Raw genomic sequence first — 20,612 nt, forward strand, 5'->3', positions numbered from 1 at the left:
GATAAGTTTTAGGAAGATATGGAGGGGTTGGTTCCAAGCATACCACTCGAAGAAAAAAATTTTATTGGTGGGGATCTTAATGGACATGTTGGTAAGGAAGCAGGACAATTCAGCGGGACTCATGGTGGCTTTGGTTTTGGGGAGCTTAATAGTGGAGGACAATTTATTCTCGACTTTTCTCTTATATACAATCTTAAGATTGTTAACACTTGTTTTAAGAAGCGAGAGGAGCATTTAATCACGTACAAGAGTGGTGCTTCAAAATCACAGATTGATTTCTTTTTGGTTAAGAATTCAGACAGAAGATTGTGTATTAATTGCAAAGTGATTCTTGGAGATGGGGTGGCTGCCCAACATAGAGTATTTATCCTTGATGTACGTTTTAAGAGTACCGGGAAAAAGTACCATCAAGTGGTAAAACCCAGGATTAAGTGATGGTAGTTAAAGGGTGAGAAGCGGGAGTTATTCAAAAGGACCCTTTTGGAGGAAGGGATTTGGGAGTTGCAAGGAAATGCAAACATGATGTGGGAAGAGATAGCTATAAGGATTTGTATGGGAGCTAAAGCAATTTTGGGAGAATCCAAACGTCCTGGTTATAGAGAGATAAGGAGACTTGGTGGTGGGATAAGAATGTGCAAGAGAAAGTTAGACAGAAAAGAAATTGTTTTAGGGCCATACATTTGTGCAATAATGTAGAAAACCAAGAAAAGTATCAGTTGGCTAAAAAAGAGACGAAGAGAGTTAGGAACATAGGCGGGAGAAAGAAATATTTACAAGATTATGAAGCAAAAGGAGAGGAAAAAGAGAGATCTAGACCAAGCAAAGTTTATAAAGGATGAAGATGGTAAAGTGCTAGTTACTGATGATGACATTAAGGACAGATGGGAGGCTTACTTTTACAAGTTGTTTAATGAGGGAAGCAATTATGCGACTCAGGACTTATAGGACTTGCTAATTAACGAAGGTTATCGAAATTTGGCTTTTTATCATAGGATCCGTATAGGAGAGGTTAAGGCAGCTCTCAAGAAAATGGGCAATGGTAAAGCTGTTAGGCCTGATGATATCCCTATTGAAGTTTGAGAATGTTTAGGTGATGAGGGTGAGGTGTGGTTAACCAAACTTTTTAATGAAATTTTACGCTTTAAGAATATGTCGGATGATTGGAGGAGAAGCATTTTAGTTCCTATTTACAAGAATAAAGGAGACATTCAAAACTGTACAAGCTACAGAGGGATAAAACTTATGAGTCATCCAATGAAGTTGTGGGAAAAAGTGATGGAATATAGGTTGAGGTTGGAGATTTCTATTTCGAAAAACCAATTTGGATTTATGCCAGGGAGATCCACATCGGAAGCCATCTCTTTACTAAGAGGGTTAATGGAAAGATATAGGAGTCAAAAATGGGATTTACAGATGGTTTTTATTGACCTGGACAAGGCTTATGATCATGTGCCAAGAGAAGTAATATGGAAGGCTTTGGAAAAGAAAAGTATACGGGTTGCTTATATTAAAGCCACACAAGATATGTATGAGGGGATAGCTACTAGTGTAAGAACGCTTGGAGGTGAGACAAAGGACTTCCCCATTAACATTGGCCTACATCAGGGATCTTCTTTGAGTTCGTACTTGTTTAATATTGTTCTGGATGTTCTAACCGAACCTATTCAAGAACGAATCTCTAAGTCCATGCTCTTCGTAGATGACATAGTTCTCATGGCAGAATCAAAATAAGATATTAACACTAGATTAGAGTTATGGAGAAAGACTTTGGAGTCGAAAGGTTTCCGCATGAGTAGGAATAAAACAGAATATATGCATTGTAATTTTAGGGCGAGGTAAGGCAATGGAGATTTGAAGGTGAAGATGGGGGATCAAATCATTTCCCAAGTATCAAAGTTTAAATACATAGGATCTTGGATCCATTATACATGAGGATGGGGAAAGTGATGGAGACGTCTCTCATAGAATACAAGCTAGATGGTTAAAGTGGAGGAAGGCTACCAGAGTTATTTGTGATAAGAAGGGACCTGTGAAGCTTAAGGGAAAATTTTATCATACCGTTATAAGACCGGCTATGTTGTACGGTAGTGAATGTTGGGCTATAAAGGGAAAACAAGAGCACAAAGTTGGGGTAGCAGATATGAGGATGTTGAGATGGATGTGTGGTCATACAAGAAAATATAGGATTCGAAATGAAAATATTAGACTAAGAGGTGGTGTGGCACCTATCTAAGAGAAAATGATTGAAAGTCGCTTAAGATGGTTTAGACATGTGCAGAGAAGGCCATTGGAGGCCCTGGTGAGGAGGGTAGATCAGACAATATAGAGTCCTATAAAAAGGGGCAGAGGAAGACCGAGAAGAATGCTTAATGAGGTCATTGAACGAGACCTCCTGGTCAACATGTCTAAAGACTGGGTTGTTGACAGAGCATGACGGCGTTGTGTAATTCATGTAGCCGACCCCACTTAATGGGATAAGGCTGCTTGTTGTTATTGTAGTAAAGAAAAATGTTTATTAAATAGGACTAACGATCACCTAAAAGTCGTGTGTCTATCTTGAGGAGCTCAATAGGGACCCATATATATGTTAATATGTAAGGTTTAACTAATCCATCACTACCCCCTTAGGTTCACAATATAATTTATTCTCGTGACTTAAATTTCTCTTAAATTATTTTTCTAAAATTCAACTTATTAAATGAGATTATGAAAGAGGGATAAAAGGACAATGTCATGTTTAAATATTTATTACAAGAACAAAATTGATGAGTAGGCATTGATCATTCTCTAAGTGACTTATGTTTTGGATCAAGTTACTTTTTTAGAAGAGACTTTTATTTTGAACAAAAGTGAGTATTAGTTATCGTTAGTGATAGATTGAACACTTTAACCAAAATTCTTGTGTAGCTCACAATAATCTTAATATTTCTAGGAGTGCAGCTCACAATGACACTAGATTGAACACTTTAACCAAAGTTCATTGTGAATAGAAACAATGATACTAAAACAAAAGTTAAAATTCGGGTTTGTTTTGATTTTGATTCTTTAAATTTGAAACCCGTTATTTTCATTCATGAACTTTAGTTTGTTTTAAAACGTTAGTTTTTAGAGGTGCAACAATGTTAAAATCTACTAAATGTCATAAACAATATTAAAGTAGTGAAGTGAACTCACAAGATGCCACATAATTGGATTTTGTTCGAATAATAAGGGGAAGCCAAAAAAAAATCCTCAAAACAGAACTATTTAGCTCTTCCTTTTTTTCTCATTGTTTGTTTGAGGAATTATTCACGTTTTGAGAACTCATCTCCTTTTATATAATCATTTTATTATCCAAAAGATCTAACTAAATGCCATCTAGTGAGTTCATAGCATCACTTTGACACCATTTATGATATTTCAATAGACTTTGACACTGCTATATTTTTAGGAACTAATATTTTAAGACGAGCTAAATTTTTGGGACTAAAACTATGAATTTGAAATTTGATAATTCAAAACCAAAAGTGGTCCAAATTTTAGTGACAAATTTATATTAACCATCAAAAAGAAATTTCCTTGGTGGCTTTCTCAAGGAAACACCATTATCATGTTTTGATGGAAAAATGAGCTTTTTTTATGGAATGTATATTTTAATGACAAGTCTATCCTCAACCTCGAACTATCATGAATATTTTTTTTAACCTTTACAAGTAGCTTGAGCCTTATCTATTGAATAATGGAAGATTTTCTCATGAAGCCCAAGTTAGCCAAGATCCATCAGGAATATCTCATCAAGCCCAATAGAGCAGGCCATCCTTCCCTTTTTTTTTTTCTTTTGCTAAAGCATAGACATCCTCCTATTATAGGCAATCCTATTCAAAATACTATCAGGCATTAAATGTAGACACCTCTCTCAGGGGGATTCAAACATTGGTTCACTATATTGTGAGGGAATAGTCCTTTCTGCCAGACCCAACCCCCATTAGTCCTATCCTTCCTATCAGAAACACAAGAATGAACTAAAAACCATCAGAAGAAAATATCTCATGCATCCTCTCACCCATCATCAAATCAACAAATGCGCAACGCCACCACTCTCGCAAGCCCTAGCTCGTTGATGGCAAGAATCATGAGAAAAGAGAATACTTCCAATGATCTTGCAATCAATTTCACACATACACTTTATCTTTACCCTTTGGCTACACAAGGCACATCAATTATCATCTAAATCTTAATGGAAAATGAAATTGCACTTGAAGCAAAGCGATGATGATTGCGCTCCAAGGAAAGAACAAGATACGTTTTATAGATGGCTCATGTAATAAGGTAGATCAAGATCCCAATCTCCATGATCACTGAGAATGATGTAATGCTGTGGTATTATCATAGATTTTGAATTCTATCTCCAAAGATCTTGTGAGTAGTCTGATATATTTCCAAGAAGTGCATGTGGCATGGGGAGATCTTAAGGAGAGGCTTAATAAGATTTCTAGGTCATGAATTTTCTCTTTATGCTGAGAGATACATTCATTGAGACAAGGTGAGCTCTGTCTCTGCCTATTAGTCACGTTTGAAGGAATTATGGGAAGAACAAGCCAATCTTATTGCAATCCTATCATACAAGTGCACCATATCTCAACTGTATAATGAGGCATTGCAATGTCAAAAGTTGCTACAATTTCTGATGGGTTTGCATGAAATCTATGCTCATGCAAGGAGTTAGATACTTCTAATGCACCTCCTTCCATTTGCCAATTGAGCATATGTGATGATTTTTTAGGATAAAGCTTAGAAGAACATTGCAAGTCTAGATAAAGGGAACCCCCCAGAAGGGGTAGCCATGGCTACAAGAGGTAGAGGAAGAGGAAGGGGGAGAAGAACCCCTCCACTAGAATGTGACTATTTCCATAAGAAAGGTCATATGAATGAAAATTGTTGGCAAATAATTGGATTATCTTTTGATTTCAAAGGAAACAGAGGAAAATAGAACCAAGAGACCAAAGAAAATCAAGGTAACACAAATCGAGAAGTAAAAGCTCTCACCAATACATCAAGAGTTGTCTTCCCAAGTTTCACTCTAGAACAATATGAGTGTCTACTATAATTACTGAAGAATAATTAAGACACCAATGCCTATGCACTCGGTGATACATGTTTGCCTAATCCTATCACTTTTAGTTTAAATCATAGTAAGTGGGTTATATATTTTGGTACCGCCACTCATATGGTAAGTGAGTAGTTTTGTTCGTTTAGAAAATCTATTGATTTATGGCTTTTCCATAAAAGACTGGGATATGCTCCTTTGAATTTAATCATACATTTAGGCATTATGAAAGACCAATCAATGACAATGAATAAAAGTTGTGATATTTTCCTTCAATCGAAACAAACTAAACTCCCCTTCCTATCTAGCTGCATTAAAATGACTAAGTGCTTTGATTTACTTCACATGGATGTTTGGGGACCTTACAACGTACCCACACATTCAAGCTTTCAATTTTTTTCTTACCATTATGGGCTATTTTTCCAAGGCCACCTAGACTTTTCTAATGAAAAACAAGTTTGAAACAACTTACTAGATCAAGAATTACTTTGCTTATGTTTTGAATTAGTTTTGTGTTTTTGTTAAAAAAAAAAAAGGAGTGACAATGGTATTGAGTTTGTTAATCATGAATTAAGAGAATATTTTTAGGGGGAGTTATACATGAAACTATTTGTCCTTCTATCCCTGAGCAAAATAATATCATGGAGAGAAAACATAGAACCTTGATGCAAATTTCAAGAGACAGAATACAATTAGGAATACCTATTAGATTTTAGGGGGAATATGTCAAAATGTCAACTTATCTTGTAAATAGAATTCCAACTAGAGTTTTGGATTTTAAAACCCTTTATTAGATGGTTCATGGTCATTTCACTGAATATAATAAATTAAAAGTCTTTGGTTGTTTAGAGTATGACACAAATCTTGTTAACACTGATAAGCTCTGACCTAGATCAATACCATGTGTGTTTCTAGGTTATCCAACCAATAAAAAAAGGTTTTACCTTGTTAATTTTAAAGGATAACAAAATTTTTGTTAGTCGGCATGTTAAATTTTTAGAAGATATCTTTCCATTTTAAAAATAGCAATAGCATTGATCAATAGGGAGTATCAAACGAAAAGAAACAAATGTTCTTTTTAGATGACTTTAATGGCATACCCATATAACCTTCGCAGATGATAGGGGAGCCTTAAGAAAAAGAAGATATAATATATCATCATTCTCCTTCTAATACTAGCAACCAAATCCCTGTACAACTTGCTGCCTACCTATATAGGCTAAAGATTATGTTTGTAATTTGACCCAATCAAATGAATATCGGTCTAATAGGAAACAAAATTATAAATATGGTTGTAAGTGTTAGTATGGTAGTACATCCAAGAGGGGTGAATTGGGTGAACAAAAACAATTTTGTTTTCTTTTTTAACTTAAAAACAATAAGCTTAAATGAAAGAAGATTGACTAGCAAGAAGATCACTAAAAGAGGAAGAAGGAAATCAAACAAGCATATCATAGTTTATACTGGTTTGGCCTCAACTACTTAACCTACATCCACTCCTTAGAGTCTCTAAGTGTTTTACTATAATCCAAGATTTATAATGGGCTCTTGCCACCACAGTATAGCAAATGATCACTCTCAATCACTCTCCCTTACTTCCTGTAAGGTTGAGTAACTCATAAATGAGTAGTGAATGTTTAAATATGTCTCTCACACAGAGTAATAAATAAACATTGAAAAATAGTTGATGAGCTTAATGAAACACAGCAGTAAATTTGATAGCATAATTTTTCATTTTCTTCTCTGTTGCTCCACTGAATGCTTCGTTTATTCATAGTTGAGCTTCATTAACTATCCATTAGACTTGAGATGAAGTTACCATTGTGGAGGTAGTTGGAGACGTTGGTAGCTTATGAAGATTGAGTTAGTATTTAATGTTGTCAGGGCCTTTGCGTTTTCAACTTCATTTTTCTGTTGAAGCTTTTATCCTTCAATCATCTTTTTAAACTTCTTTACTTGTATTATCTATGAACTTAAGATACTCAACAGAAGAAGTGAGAGATAGGCATAATAATTATAAGCAAGAAGTAGAATTAAATCAAATGAGTTCATCTTTCAAGATGTGAGGGAATACTTAAGGTGTTCTTTAGGAGATAGTTCTCTTGAAGACGTATTCCAAAAATCTTATAGGATGAGATATTAAACAAAAGGTTAATTTCTCAAATACATTATCAAGAAAGTTCTTTTCCCAATATTGTTATCCCCAAAACTTTATATTTAAATTCTCAAGCATATTTTTAATAAAGTCCTTAAAAACATTATATCGGTGTTTTGGTAAAGGAGTCTTTATTAAAAAAGGTTCTTGAATATGTATTTGAGAAGTCCAATTATTAGGTTTAAAAAAAGGTAATTTAGCAAAGACAAAAATTATAGAAAGCATCTTGAATAGTATTCGAGAAGAACAGTTCTCGAATATTTGTTAGAAAAAAATAGTTCAGAAAAACATATGAAGCTTCTTGAGTATGTATTTGAGAAGATCAATTCTCGAATATGTGTTGGAAAAAAAAAGTTTAGAGATATGAAACTTCTCGAATATGTATTTGAGAGAACTATTCAAGAATTTGTGAGTTCTTCTGGAAGGGAGATGTTCAATGAAATTGAAGTGAGTTTCTCAAATATGTATTTGAAAAGACCAATTTATGAATACATAATAGAACAACTTATCAATGAATATTCTTATGCCATGGTTTTGTCAGAAATTATAAATTTAGAAATTGCATTTTCTATCATTAAAACAAAAATTCTAACATTGTCCCCCTTCTTAATGATGGCAAAACCTTCTAAAATTAAATTAGACAAGACAAACAGCTCTTTTAGAATAGTTCTGAAAGAAAACTAAAAGCTTGATAACAAAGGATTCATAACCACATTAGAACAACAATATTAAACTCAACAGATTCATAACCATATTAAAACATAAAATTAACAAAAGTAATCAACACAAGTGTTCATTAAAAAAAATCAATAGTAAAGAGAGATCATTGAGGTTTCTCTGGTGCTCTTCTTGGCTTTTCTCCCCCTTTTTGTCATCATTAGAAGTGTGTATAGAGAGAGGAGCAGGAGTTAGAGAGGAACTAGAAGGTGAAATATGAGAAGGAGTAGTAACAATAAGGGCTGAGGAAGCGGAAATTGTAAAGGGAATGGGAAGTGGAGGAAGTTAAGATGTAGGTGACATAATTTGAGAGATTAGTGGTAGTGGGATTGAAATTAGAGTAGAGGAAGATGAAGGTTCTAGAATGGGAAGAGAAGAAGGTGTTAAAGATTCAAGGATAGGAATAGAGGGTTTTGTAAAAGGTAGCTTTGATGAAGAGTGAGATAAGAGCTCTTCTACAATAAAAGAGGGTCCTGGAGTAGAGAGGTTGGTAGTTATCAATGTTCTGAGATCTAAAATTTGCCTCTCTAAAGAGTTAAACCTTTCATTTATGTTCTTTTCTGAAACAACCATAGCTTGTTTATAGAGCGCAAGGATAATGTGGATGTTGTCGAGTTTTTTCTCTATTAACTCTCCAACTTCTTTTCCTGTGTTGTACGACCTAGCCTCAAATGCTTTTAATTCTAATTAAAACATATTCTAAATTATTGCACTAAGGAAGGATGGAGCTGTGGGTTACCTTGGTCCTATTGAAGATTGTTCCTCATCTTAGGACTTGGAAGAACTTGTAGCAGGTATTTTTTCCTTTCTCCTTTTCCTTTGGAGGTCTTTTCTATGCAACAATGAAAAGGAGACTTGTGTGCATTCTATTTAGGTAAGTTGTCTGAAACATGATGATCTTTTCTTTCATGTCCCTAGGCTGAAGGTGTTGGATGTGATCCATGCTAAGAAAGTAGGAAATGATCTGAGGATATGGCATAGGAGTTGAACTTGATTTTTTGAGACAATAATCCTTATTTCACTATAAATCAAAGCTCCTATGTTGATTTTCTCTCCCCTGACTATTCTAGCCAACAAAATGTAATCTTCTTGATTCAAGTGGGTGAAGCCTCTAACCTTGTTTACCATGCTTCTCGAGTAGATGTAGTGAATAACCCTAAAGTAATCACATATCTTACTTGGAGTAAACTCAATTGGCCAGGAAAAGAGTGCTCTTCTTCAGAATTTTGTGGGCTTTAGTTGGAGTCATTTCCTTCTAAACCTCATGCTTACATGTTCCCAGTAAGGTGTTTATAAGTTCACTATTTAACTTAACTTTCCTTCCTCTTAGCCTAGAAGTCAGATAACTTTGCATAAGGTTTCCATATGAGTCAACTGTGTCATGAATCTCCATGTTACAGTAGAAGTGTCTCACAACTTCAGGACGATATGACATATCGATGCTCAACCAATTCTCATAATATTTCATTAGATTGGTGAGCTCCAACCTAGTTTTCTCATTATTTTTCAATTCTTCTAGGTTCATATAAACTACAAGGCAAAATCCTCTATTGGCAAAGTTAGTTCTATACTTTCCCATATCAGTCCCCTTATCTAAGTTTCCTTCTAGGAATTATCCAGGTAAAACATTAGAAGGTCTCGGAGAACTAAAAGGGTTGCTTAGAGGAATAGGAGTAGATTGAGAGGTCTCTTTACTCTTCTTTTGCCTCTTTTGCCTCTTTTGTCAAGGAATTGGAAAATGAGTAGCTTGATCAACGACTCTTTATAAATCTTTATCAGTAATTTGATCCTTTAGAAAATGTAGGCAGTTTCGAAGTGGACCTTGTCTTTTTTTTTACTTAAGACTTCTTAGGAGGTGGCCTGTGAGAAAGCTTGACCAGAAGCTTTAGTTGCTCAAATTTTTAGCATTTCAGATTTCTTCCTTGTAGGCTCCTCTTTGTCTTTTTAGACCTTTGGCCTAAATTTTGTCTTTTGGATGGAAGTGGATTGTTATAGGTGACTCTAGGAGCTATCTCTATCTCCATTCTGCTCTGGGTTCTTAGTTCTTACCATTTTTGTCAACTAAGAAATGCGATTTAGGGTTTGCAATTTTGATGAACTCAAATGAGTTTAAGGAGTTGAATCAAGGTGAGCGTAAGACTTTTGAATAGATTCAAGTAAGTCTTTAGGGTAAGCCATGAGAGGGATAATAAACAATGAAGATTCTAGAAGAGATTGTTAAGATAGTATTTGAAAAAGTGACAAAAGGAAATACAAAAAAAAAAAAAAACTCTTTTATAAGCAAACAATTTCTCACTGATGTTCTTGAAAATTTTTTTCCTCAAAAAAGTTGTCAAGAATAAATAAAATAATTGACATTATGAAAAGATGTTACCTGAATCACACAGATTCTTCATATAGCTTCTTGAGAAGGTAGTTGTTTGATAATATGCTTGATAATTGTGCTTTTTAAATACATTCTCAAAAAAAATCCTTATTCTCCCTCTTTAAATTAGAAACAGTTGTCTCGGACACATTCTCAAGAAAACTTTGTATTTCCTTTCTTGTTCTCAATTATGTTTTTCAAAAATGTGATTCTCGAGGTTGTTCTCGAGAATCTCTCATTCTTTTCTTTAGGACTTTTCTTTCTTTATTCTTAAATAAGTGTTCAGGAAATGTGCTTCTTGAGTAATTCTTTCATAACCTTCTCTTCTTTGCTTTACTGAGTTCTTGATAAAGTATTGGAATAATGTCACACCTTACTTATATAATATCTTAGAATCCAGTTAGAATCCTTTTTGACCACATTGGATGGTCTTGAGATCAAAATCTCTTTTAGGACGTTACTTTTCTGAAATTACTGTTCACTGTGTAAAATTCAGATTACAGGTCCAACTTTGAAAAATTACAACTAATTCTACAAAAATCGTATGGAGGTGTTTCAAAATTCTACAGAAAGCTCTTTCAATGCTCTTTAAGGAAAAAAAATATCCAATTAGACTTATCTTTACCCATTTCGTATAGTTTAATCAATGAAGATTACTGTTCATTTCCTAAAATCTGGGATTTCCAGATTATATGCCTTAAATTTGTAAATTCATATCTCTTTGTGTACACATCCAAAAGAGGTGAATTACCTCTCATTCTAAAGCTTGGGATATGTACTATGAGTTTGCCAAAACTTGTAACTTAACTCATTCATTTGATAGGTCAAACTGAAGTCAAAAACTAACTGCTGCAGGACCTACATTTTATCCCTTAACTAACTTTTGCATTAATTTTTTTAATTTCTTTGGCATACATAACATGGGCTTACTCTTTCCCATTCATACTCATGCACTTTTATTCATGCCATAAATATTATAAACACATACATTGAATTGATGGCATTCATGACATAAATTTACAACATAGGAGAATTATGCATTGAACATAATCTCAATCATTAACGTCAATAATTGCCCACTTTCTTCTCCTTGCTTCTCATGCCATTAGTGCCCATCGTTGATTGATCTAAATAGTTGGTTAGGAAGGGGTGAGATTCAGGGAAATCTCAGTAGCAAACAATACCATATTAATCATGCTAAATGGATGCTAATGCACTACACGTAACTTGTTTATTCTCTTGTTAATTAGTGACATATTAGCATGCTCAAAGCTAACTTCTTGATGCATGGCCATGGAGACATAATCTAAATAAAGTGTTCTACCCATAGATTTAAAGCTCACAAAGTGTACTTTAAGCATGAAAAATTTTAGAATCAGATATAAACAGTAACTAATTTGAAATAGGCATCAAATCAGATGCTACAGCCACCACATACCTTGATCTTGAAGCTTGAACTTAGGTGGACTTTCTCTCACTAGAAATGGCTCTTTCTCTCTCTAGATGCAAGAGCGGCAGAGTTTCCCCTATAGTTCCTTGCTTGACCAAAATATGAAGGGCAGGAGTGCCTATTTATAGCAAAAAATTTGGCTTGAATGGACCAAAATACCTTTGGTGGCTAATAGAAAGGGTAAGGGCAATTTTGGAACTTCAAGTTAACTTTTACATCATCATTACATCATCTTCTTGCATCATGCTTACCTCAACCTTCTAGAAGATGCCAAGTGTCATAAAAGTGGTGGAGGATATGGGAGATTAGATCCTAGCCGTTGGATCAAACTTAATTCCTTTGAATTTACGTGGCCCACATTTCTCTGGCTTCCTTTATGGCCTTCCGGAGCTCAGAAAATTCTTCTATCTACTTTATAAATTCTCTTTAATTCTAGAAAATATCTATGAATTTTCTTAGGCCACAACACTCCCTTTAAGCCTTGCATAAAAATTTATTTACCAAAATACCCTTTTATCGGCAAAACCGGCTCTTTAATTTATTAAAGCCACTCCACTGGCCTTTTGGTTGTGGGACTAATTTTATAAATTAGTACAACCTTTCAACCATTTAATCTCATTTTTGTATACATTTTTGAGGTCTCTTGCTATTTTAAATAATTACCTCAAATGGTATACTTTTTACCGATAATAACCCCATAAATTCCATTGAAGCTGCCTCAGGGGTACTTTCGTCTTTTCTCTTCACAGAAGAGCCTTAGAATATTATTTTCCATTTTCTAGGATTTTCTTGAAATTCTTTGTATACTCTTCCATTTTTATCCCTGTTGGTCATAACTTTCTGAATTTATGATTTAGTCCCTGCTTGGACTTAGCTTCATATAATCCTCTCTTTGAGCTTTCTAACTTAACCCTTAGCCTGTATCTAGCATCTTTTCTCTCTCTGGACCTTGGAGACTTTACTGGAGCCTCTAACTTTGATTACACTTTAGCCCCTTAAAACTTTTACGTTGCAATTTAGTCCCTGAAACTGCTTTGCCTTCCTTTCTTATCTTTGGGACTTCTACTTAAAAGGGGTCTAGTAGCCTATTCAATCCAAGCTATTTCTGGTATTTCTAGGCCTAAAGGTTTGGATGTTACAAATAACCTATCCTTTGTTCATCTTTGTGTTTTTTATAAGGAAATAGGGGTCGCTTGCAAGACAATCTTTCACACAATCTGATACTTAAGTTAGTATACTAGTTAAGAAAATGAATATCAGTATTCAGTGACAAATTTTACTTACAAATCATTGAGATTTACCATTTGCAATTCTCTTCTTATGAAAATGAACTGTTATTGAGCAAAAGGTTATGAAAACGTCAACAAGTTTAAAGTTTATAGAGATGAATTCCTTTATATCTTTCTTTTGCATGTGATCTTGAATAAAGTGATGGCGAATATCAATATAGTTTGTTTAGGAATGATGTATTGGATTTTTTTTTGAAAAACTTATAGTGCTTGTGTTGTCACAAAAGATTGGAATTTTTTTGAGATTGAGTCCTAAGTCTCGCAATTGTTGCTTTAGCCATAAAACTTGAGCACGACAACTTGCTATAGCTACATACTTAGACTTAGTTGAAGAGGAATCCACAGTATTTTGTTTCTTACTAAACCATGAGATTAAACATCGTCCAAGAAATTATCATTGTCTATTTGTGCTCTTTCTATCAATTTTGTATCCTCCATGGTCAGCATCTGAGTAGGCTAGCAAGTATTTAGGCCCACTTTTAGAGTACCAAATTTCAAGTTCAAGTACTCTAGGAAGATATTTGAATATTCTTTTCACAGCTTCTTCATGTCATTCTTTAGGAGCATATTGATATCTAGCACATAACCCCATGCTAAATTGAATGTCAAGTCTATTTGCTATGAGATAGAGTAATGAACCAATCATTCTTTTAAATCTTGTGATATTCATGTCCTTTCCATTTAGATCTATGTCTAGTGAGATTGTTGAGCTCATAGGTGTTTGGGCTCTTTTAGCTTTATCAAGACCATATTTTGTCAATAACATTTTGAGGTACTTGGTTTGAGATATAAAGATTTCATTCTTCCTTTGTTTGATTTGTAAACCCAGAAAGAAGTTTAGTTCTTTCATTATTGACATCTCTAATTCTCCCTGCATAGTCTTTGTAAAGTCTTGGTAAGGATTCTTATTAATAGCATTGAAGATTATATCGTTAACATAAATATGAACAATTAGCAAGTCCTTTTTAGTTCTTTTTATAAAAAAAAAAAAGTTGTGTCTACTTTCCTTTTTCAAACCCTTTTTTAATTAGAAAATTGCTAAAACGTTCATACCAAGTTTTGGTAGCTTGTTTTAAACCATATAAAACTTTCTTAACTTTATAAATACGATCAGGAAAGTTTGGATCTTCAAAACCAAGGGGTTGCTCAACACAAACTTCTTCTATAATATAACCATTCATAAAGACACTCTTAACATCTATTTGGTAGAGTTTAAAATCTTTTATACATGCAAAGGCTAAGAGTGCTGTATGGCCTCTAATTTAGCTACTAGAGCATATGTTTCCTCATAATCAATTTTTTCTTCTTGACACTACTAAAAAAAAGGTCATTTCCATCTATGTTGGATGCTCTTTTTCATTTGTTTAAGGGCAACGTGGACAAAGGAGACGTAGATAGAAGGTAGATATGCATCTATTATAAATAGATGAATATATGCCTAACATATTCATCTGTTCAATAACAGATGAATATGTTCTCATATATTCGTCTGTTCAGCTTGAACAGACAAATATGTGAGGCTATATTCATCTGTTCCAAGTTGAATAGACAAATATGGCTTTAAAAAAATATGTGTCTTATATATATTCAATTGCCCATTTTCTTTACAAACAACCCTAAAAGATGGAACCAAAAGAAAGTACAAACTGAATTCAACCAAAACAACAATAATTAAGTAGAGTCAGATCCATTCCATACAAAAAGAATCCACAATCCTAATAACATCTTAACTATTTAATAATCAAATAACCCTACACATGCATGATACAAGAAACTTAGTGCCATAAAATCTTCCTATCTAACCTTTTTAACCTTATGTATCGTTTTGACAATAAAACTTTTGAAGAAATTGTCTTGCCAAACGATCTTGAATAGCATCAATCTCTTCATTTGTGTAGCAATTGTCATCATAAAAAATCTGTAAGTTTATAAATAAGAAGATTGAATTCATCAAGATAAGAGAATCAAAGAAAAGCAACAATTCAGTAGGAAAAAGCAAATAATCATAATTAAACTAATTATTACCATCTCAAAAATTTTAATACATTCAAACTCAATAATTTTGTACATGAAACAGATAATATAATATCCGCACTCTGCACTTCCTAGTTGTAAGTGACACTATAAAATCAAAGTGAGTAGGAAAGATGAATATGTATATATATAGTTAATGATATTAAAGAATCAAAAATGAAAACACCTACTTTAGATTTGTGCCAAAAGTCTTGCGATTTTTTCCCTCGTGCTTCCCACCCTATATAATATGTCTTCAAAGACCTATGACCAAATAAAAATGACCAGACATTAGAACAACTTAATAAAGTAGGAAAACTAAATATATGATGACAAAACTCACATGTTAAAGATACATTTCATTTCACCATTTAAGGGACGACCTAATGAATCAAACTAGTAAATGACATTATCTATGGGGCAAGGAATGCAAAACGACCAATGTCCACTGAAATATAAAAAGAAAGGAAACCAGTAAAGATTCTTTGAAAAATAAATATACAAATATACAAATATAGATATAAACTACTTATTTTTCAATTATTGGAGCAAAATAACAAGGTAAGTGAGTGTCTCTAATGGTATTATCCATGTATCTCATCCCCCTATCAATGGTATTCTTCAAAGGTTGCAAAAAGGCTAGACACATGAATCTATACAACTGTCCCTTTCCTGTAGAAGCGCACAAGTTGTGAAAGTAACCATCATCAATTTGATATGAAACAAAAATTAGTTCATACATAGAAGTAAAAAATGAGCAATCAGAAAATATAAATCATAAAATAGAATCATATTATTGCCAGTTGAATCCATGCAATGTCTAGCTGATCCAGAGATAGAAAGTCCTTGAGATCCTTCTGGTCCAATCCAAAATGATATGTCATTTGCTCCCTCACAATCCCAATAGGCATTTGTATACTGACTTTGTTAACTGATTCGTAAATGTCATACAGTTGTGCCAAACAGGGAAATTTAGTAGCATCTTCAACATTCTAATAGAAAGATATACTAAAGATAAGTAACGTAAGTAGTACATGAAAGAAAAATTAGAAAATGCTAGTGCATTTTGTACCATTGGAGATATGACGTCAATGAGTCTTTTAGGCCATAAAATAAAATATCCTTTTGCTTGGCCTAGCTTGCCAACCTCATCAATGGGGAATGGCACGTCTGTGTCTACCTCTTCCTCTCGAATAGCTATAACTGTCACCTTGACCGAGTCTGCTGGAATTTTTTGATAATGAATTTTATACCCTTATGTGTATTTAATGGCATTGGCAACAGCACACATATTTGGATAATCTAAATAGAGAATACAAGGTTCTCCATCAGTTGGTGTGGGACTAGGGTCAAACAGAGCTGACGGACTTGTAGATTGAAGCTCCCTTTTGTGCTTCCATAGGCTGGGGAATTCTGAGTACATGGTACAAATGAAAGAATGGAATTAAATGGAAACAATGTTGGCAAAATTAAAAAAAAAAAATTAATTAAGTTGTGATTAATTTTATACTGAGGTGTATGTTCTTCTTATTAAAGTTGCCCAATTTGCATGCTTGAGACCAAAGGTCACATCTCCTTATGAATCTTAGACATAAGCTTATTTTTAAAGAATTGATGAACCTTATCACTTGTCATAATCTCTTGGCAAACTTGTTCTCGAACTTTGTCCATCGGGTCAGCACTTGGGACACTTCTTCCTATAGAGCTTTATGAACTGGAACCAAAGAATTGGGTTAAACCAACCGTCTTTGATAACCCTCTTACTCGACCAAGATGGTCTAACTTCCCATTTACAGTTGCCACGATGTCCATCTTTCCACTTGGAGTAAAAAAACCTTGACTGCTCTGCTCCTTAAGTGCATCCTATAACATAAACGTAATAAATAAAAAGTAATTACAATTTCAGCAAAATGTGAACACTATTTTAATTTAATTGTTTTAATTTAACTACTTACAATTTTTCTAGCAATGTTTGCAACAGTCTGATTGATCTATTCACCTTTCTTCATCCTTACATGCTTCCACGTTCTATGTCGAGAAGGAGGAGGGGGGCTTGAACAACAATACTGGGGTCTAACTTTGCAGCTTCTTACATTTGTTTGAAGTCAACTTCCATGATCTCTTATTGTGCCTTTCTGTAACCCCTACAAAACATGTAATGCTGATATAAATTTTTAGATTGTTTTTCTTTATTTTGAGCACTTAATTTCTATGGAAAAAAAACAAAAATAAAGTTAGTTCAATGAAACGAAACTAGTTTATATGGACATAGTCACTGACTACAAGTTTACCTAAAATTCAGGGTCTAGCCGTGATGCCACAAATTTTTTCCAAGTGTCTTTTCAAGAAAAGAGTAAATATCACATGGATTTTCATCCTTTTTAACTCCTCGAATATAAGTACGAGTGAGAATTGTCTTAAAATCTTTCCATCGCTCACGTACTTGGTCTAGCTAATGCTTTTTCATCTCAGTAGTGAGAGGGATATCATAGGTTTGTTGCAAAGTTCAAGTGTAATGAATGAAATTAGAGTTAACAGTAATACTATTATTTAAAAGTATAAAGGTCAAAAAGTTAAATATCAATATATCTTGCCAAATCGCATCCTTTGTTTTAGGGGGTACTTCTTTCTACTTAGAATATAGAATGTTCACTTTGCTTTGACATAGAAGACTTATGTAGTTTATGAACCTATCTCCCTCTGGACCAACTAGATTCATATCATTATCAAAGTCCACATGCCTCTTCTGAATATGCCCATGGCGTATTGCTAGCTTTAGCATTCTTGTTGTGCCTCTACCCTTTTTTCTAATTGGTTCATCATTCACTTGATCTTTACGAGAATCCTCTATGTTTCTATCATCATCCTCAATATCCTGTTAGTCAACCAGAGTGAAATAGGTAAGTCAACTACAATGAAATCAATGAAAAAATTAACAAAAAGTAAACACAAAATTCTATTATAGTATATAAATTTTTTGTTAGGATCTTACGTTATGCGGTTTCCCATATTCTTTCATGGTTATCATCTCTAACAGTATATTCATCATATCTGCCAATTCAACTTCATTCATTATAGGTGGATTTATAGTGAAAGGTGGTGTCTCATAAATGTTCAAAGTTGAATCACCGTTCTTTTGTTTTTTACCTTGAAGTACAATTGACAATTTGGTGTTTGCTGAATCAGTGACATAAAATACTTATTTTGCTTGGCTTGCTAAAATAAATGGCTTATCTGTATAACCAACCCTATTGAGATCAACCAAGGTAAATCCAAACCTTTAATCTATTTGAACACTATTATTGTTGACCACTTACACTTGAGGATAGGAACGTTAAAGCTCCTCCCATATCTCTTCAATAACACCATAATAGGCCATGGATGCCAATTTAGGATTTTATCTTTGGCGCTAGAGAAATGCATCACTTTAGCTACTACCATTACCCCACTGTTCTGTATAGTACTTTTCTCATATTGAGCTTTTGTGTAGAAGGAATACCTATTTATATCATATCCACTCCAAGTGGTGACATTAAATCGAGGCCCCCAAGCTAACCATTTTATTGCATCAGAAACCTTTGTCTCCCTCCAAACCTTTTCCTTGAACCACACAATAAATATCTTGTTATGCTCATTAGCTATCTGTCTATCACTTTTCTTCAGATATTTTCCTTTAAACTCTTCTTATAGTTATCTAAGTGTGGTTGAACTTCTTTCATATTATTTAAAAAGTATAAGTGTGCTTAGAATAGTTCTCCATGGCCAATGCTCTTTATTTTGAGCCCTCGACTTCCCTTACCTATCCCATCGTCATGTCGAGCCTATGCCTCCACCCCAGATAGGTATCCTTTACAAGAGTCCATGGCCTCCTCAACTACATTTCTTTCAACAATTGATGCCTCAAGTCGATAAGGATTCTTAGAATAACCTTTTAAGACTTTCATGTATCTCTTAAATGGATACATCCATCTTAAATATACAAGGCCACAAAGCCTTACCTCTCTTACTAAATGTACTATCAAATGTACCATCATATCAAAAAATATTAGAGGAAAATGCATTTCTAGTTGACACAGAATAACATACGCCTTGTTTTAAATATTCATTATTTTTTCTGTGTCAATGACTTTGCTGTAGATAGCATTGGAAAAATACACAGTCTAGTTATCATGCTTCTCACATTATCTTTCATAATACCTCGAATAGCCACTAGTAATAGTTGTTGTACCAATACATGGTAATCATAAGACTTCATTCCAACTAACTTTAAATTATCCATCGAGACAAACCTTTTCATATTAGAAGAATAACCTTGTGGCACCTTAATGTTGTGTAAACATCAACACAAGCTAGTTTTCTCTACTTTTGACAATGTGTGTGCTATTGGCTCTAAATAATCCCTCTTACCGCCCTCTTTTAGTTGTGGATGTAACCGTTCTCTTATTCGCATTTCAGCCAAGTCTAGTCTCACATTGATTCCATCATTAGTTTTTCCTGGTATGTGCAAAAGAGTACCAATAAGGCTATCACAAATATTTTTCTCCACATGCATCACATCAAGATTATGTCTAACATTAAGATTACACTAATATGGAAGATCAAAGAATATGGACCTCTTTTTCCAAATGTTCTTCTCGCCTACAATCCTCTTATTTTTACCAAACATGACATCAATTCTTTCCACCTTACGATAAACTTCCTTTCCAGTTAATGGCTTCAGAGCCAATCCATGTTCTAGTGAGCCATTAAAAACCTTTTTCAATCTATGGTACGAGTAGAACCAGTCAAGAAACCTCCTATGACTAAGATAAATTGTTTTCCTTCCATGCTTAAATTAGTGGTAGTGTATGTTCGCTTCACATATAGGACATGCTTTATGTCCCTTTATACTGTATTCTGACAAGTTTTCATAAGCAAGAAAGTCATTTATCATTGTGAAGATCATTGCATGTAGCTTAAAGTACTGTTGCTTATGTGTATCAAACACATCCACTCCTTCCTCCCATGATTTCTTCAAGTCTTTAATCAAAGGGGCCAAGTAGATGTCAGTATTGTTTCCTGGCTGTTTTGGTTGCCAAATCACCATAAACAACATCATATACTTGTGCTTCATACATAAACAAAGAGGTAAGTTGTAAGTCACCAGCAAAACTGGCCATGTACTATGCGTGCGATTGAGAGTACCATAAGGATTAATTCCATCTATACAAAGCCCAAGACAAAGGTTTCTTGGCTCACTATCAAATTATGGATACATTTCATCTATTTTCTTCTATTAAGGAGAATCGGCAGCGTGCCTAAGATGTTTTCCATTTGATATTTTCTCATCAAAATGCTATGTCAACTTTTTTGTCTCTGTTGTATTAGCAAACAAATTTTGAATCGCGGTATTATCGAAAGATATCATAGTACCTTTAAAGGTTACCCTTTAGTTGTCTTATTAGCATCACCATCACTACCTATGTTCTCCTTCCCTTTATATCATGAAGATCGGCATTTTGGATACTCACTAAGATCAACATACTCTTCCCTATATA

The sequence above is a fragment of the Neltuma alba genome, unplaced genomic scaffold, assembly GCF_004799145.2.
Source record: "Neltuma alba isolate B1F8T4 unplaced genomic scaffold, ASM479914v2 tig00001082_pilon, whole genome shotgun sequence".
Classification (NCBI taxonomy): Eukaryota; Viridiplantae; Streptophyta; class Magnoliopsida; order Fabales; family Fabaceae; genus Neltuma; species Neltuma alba.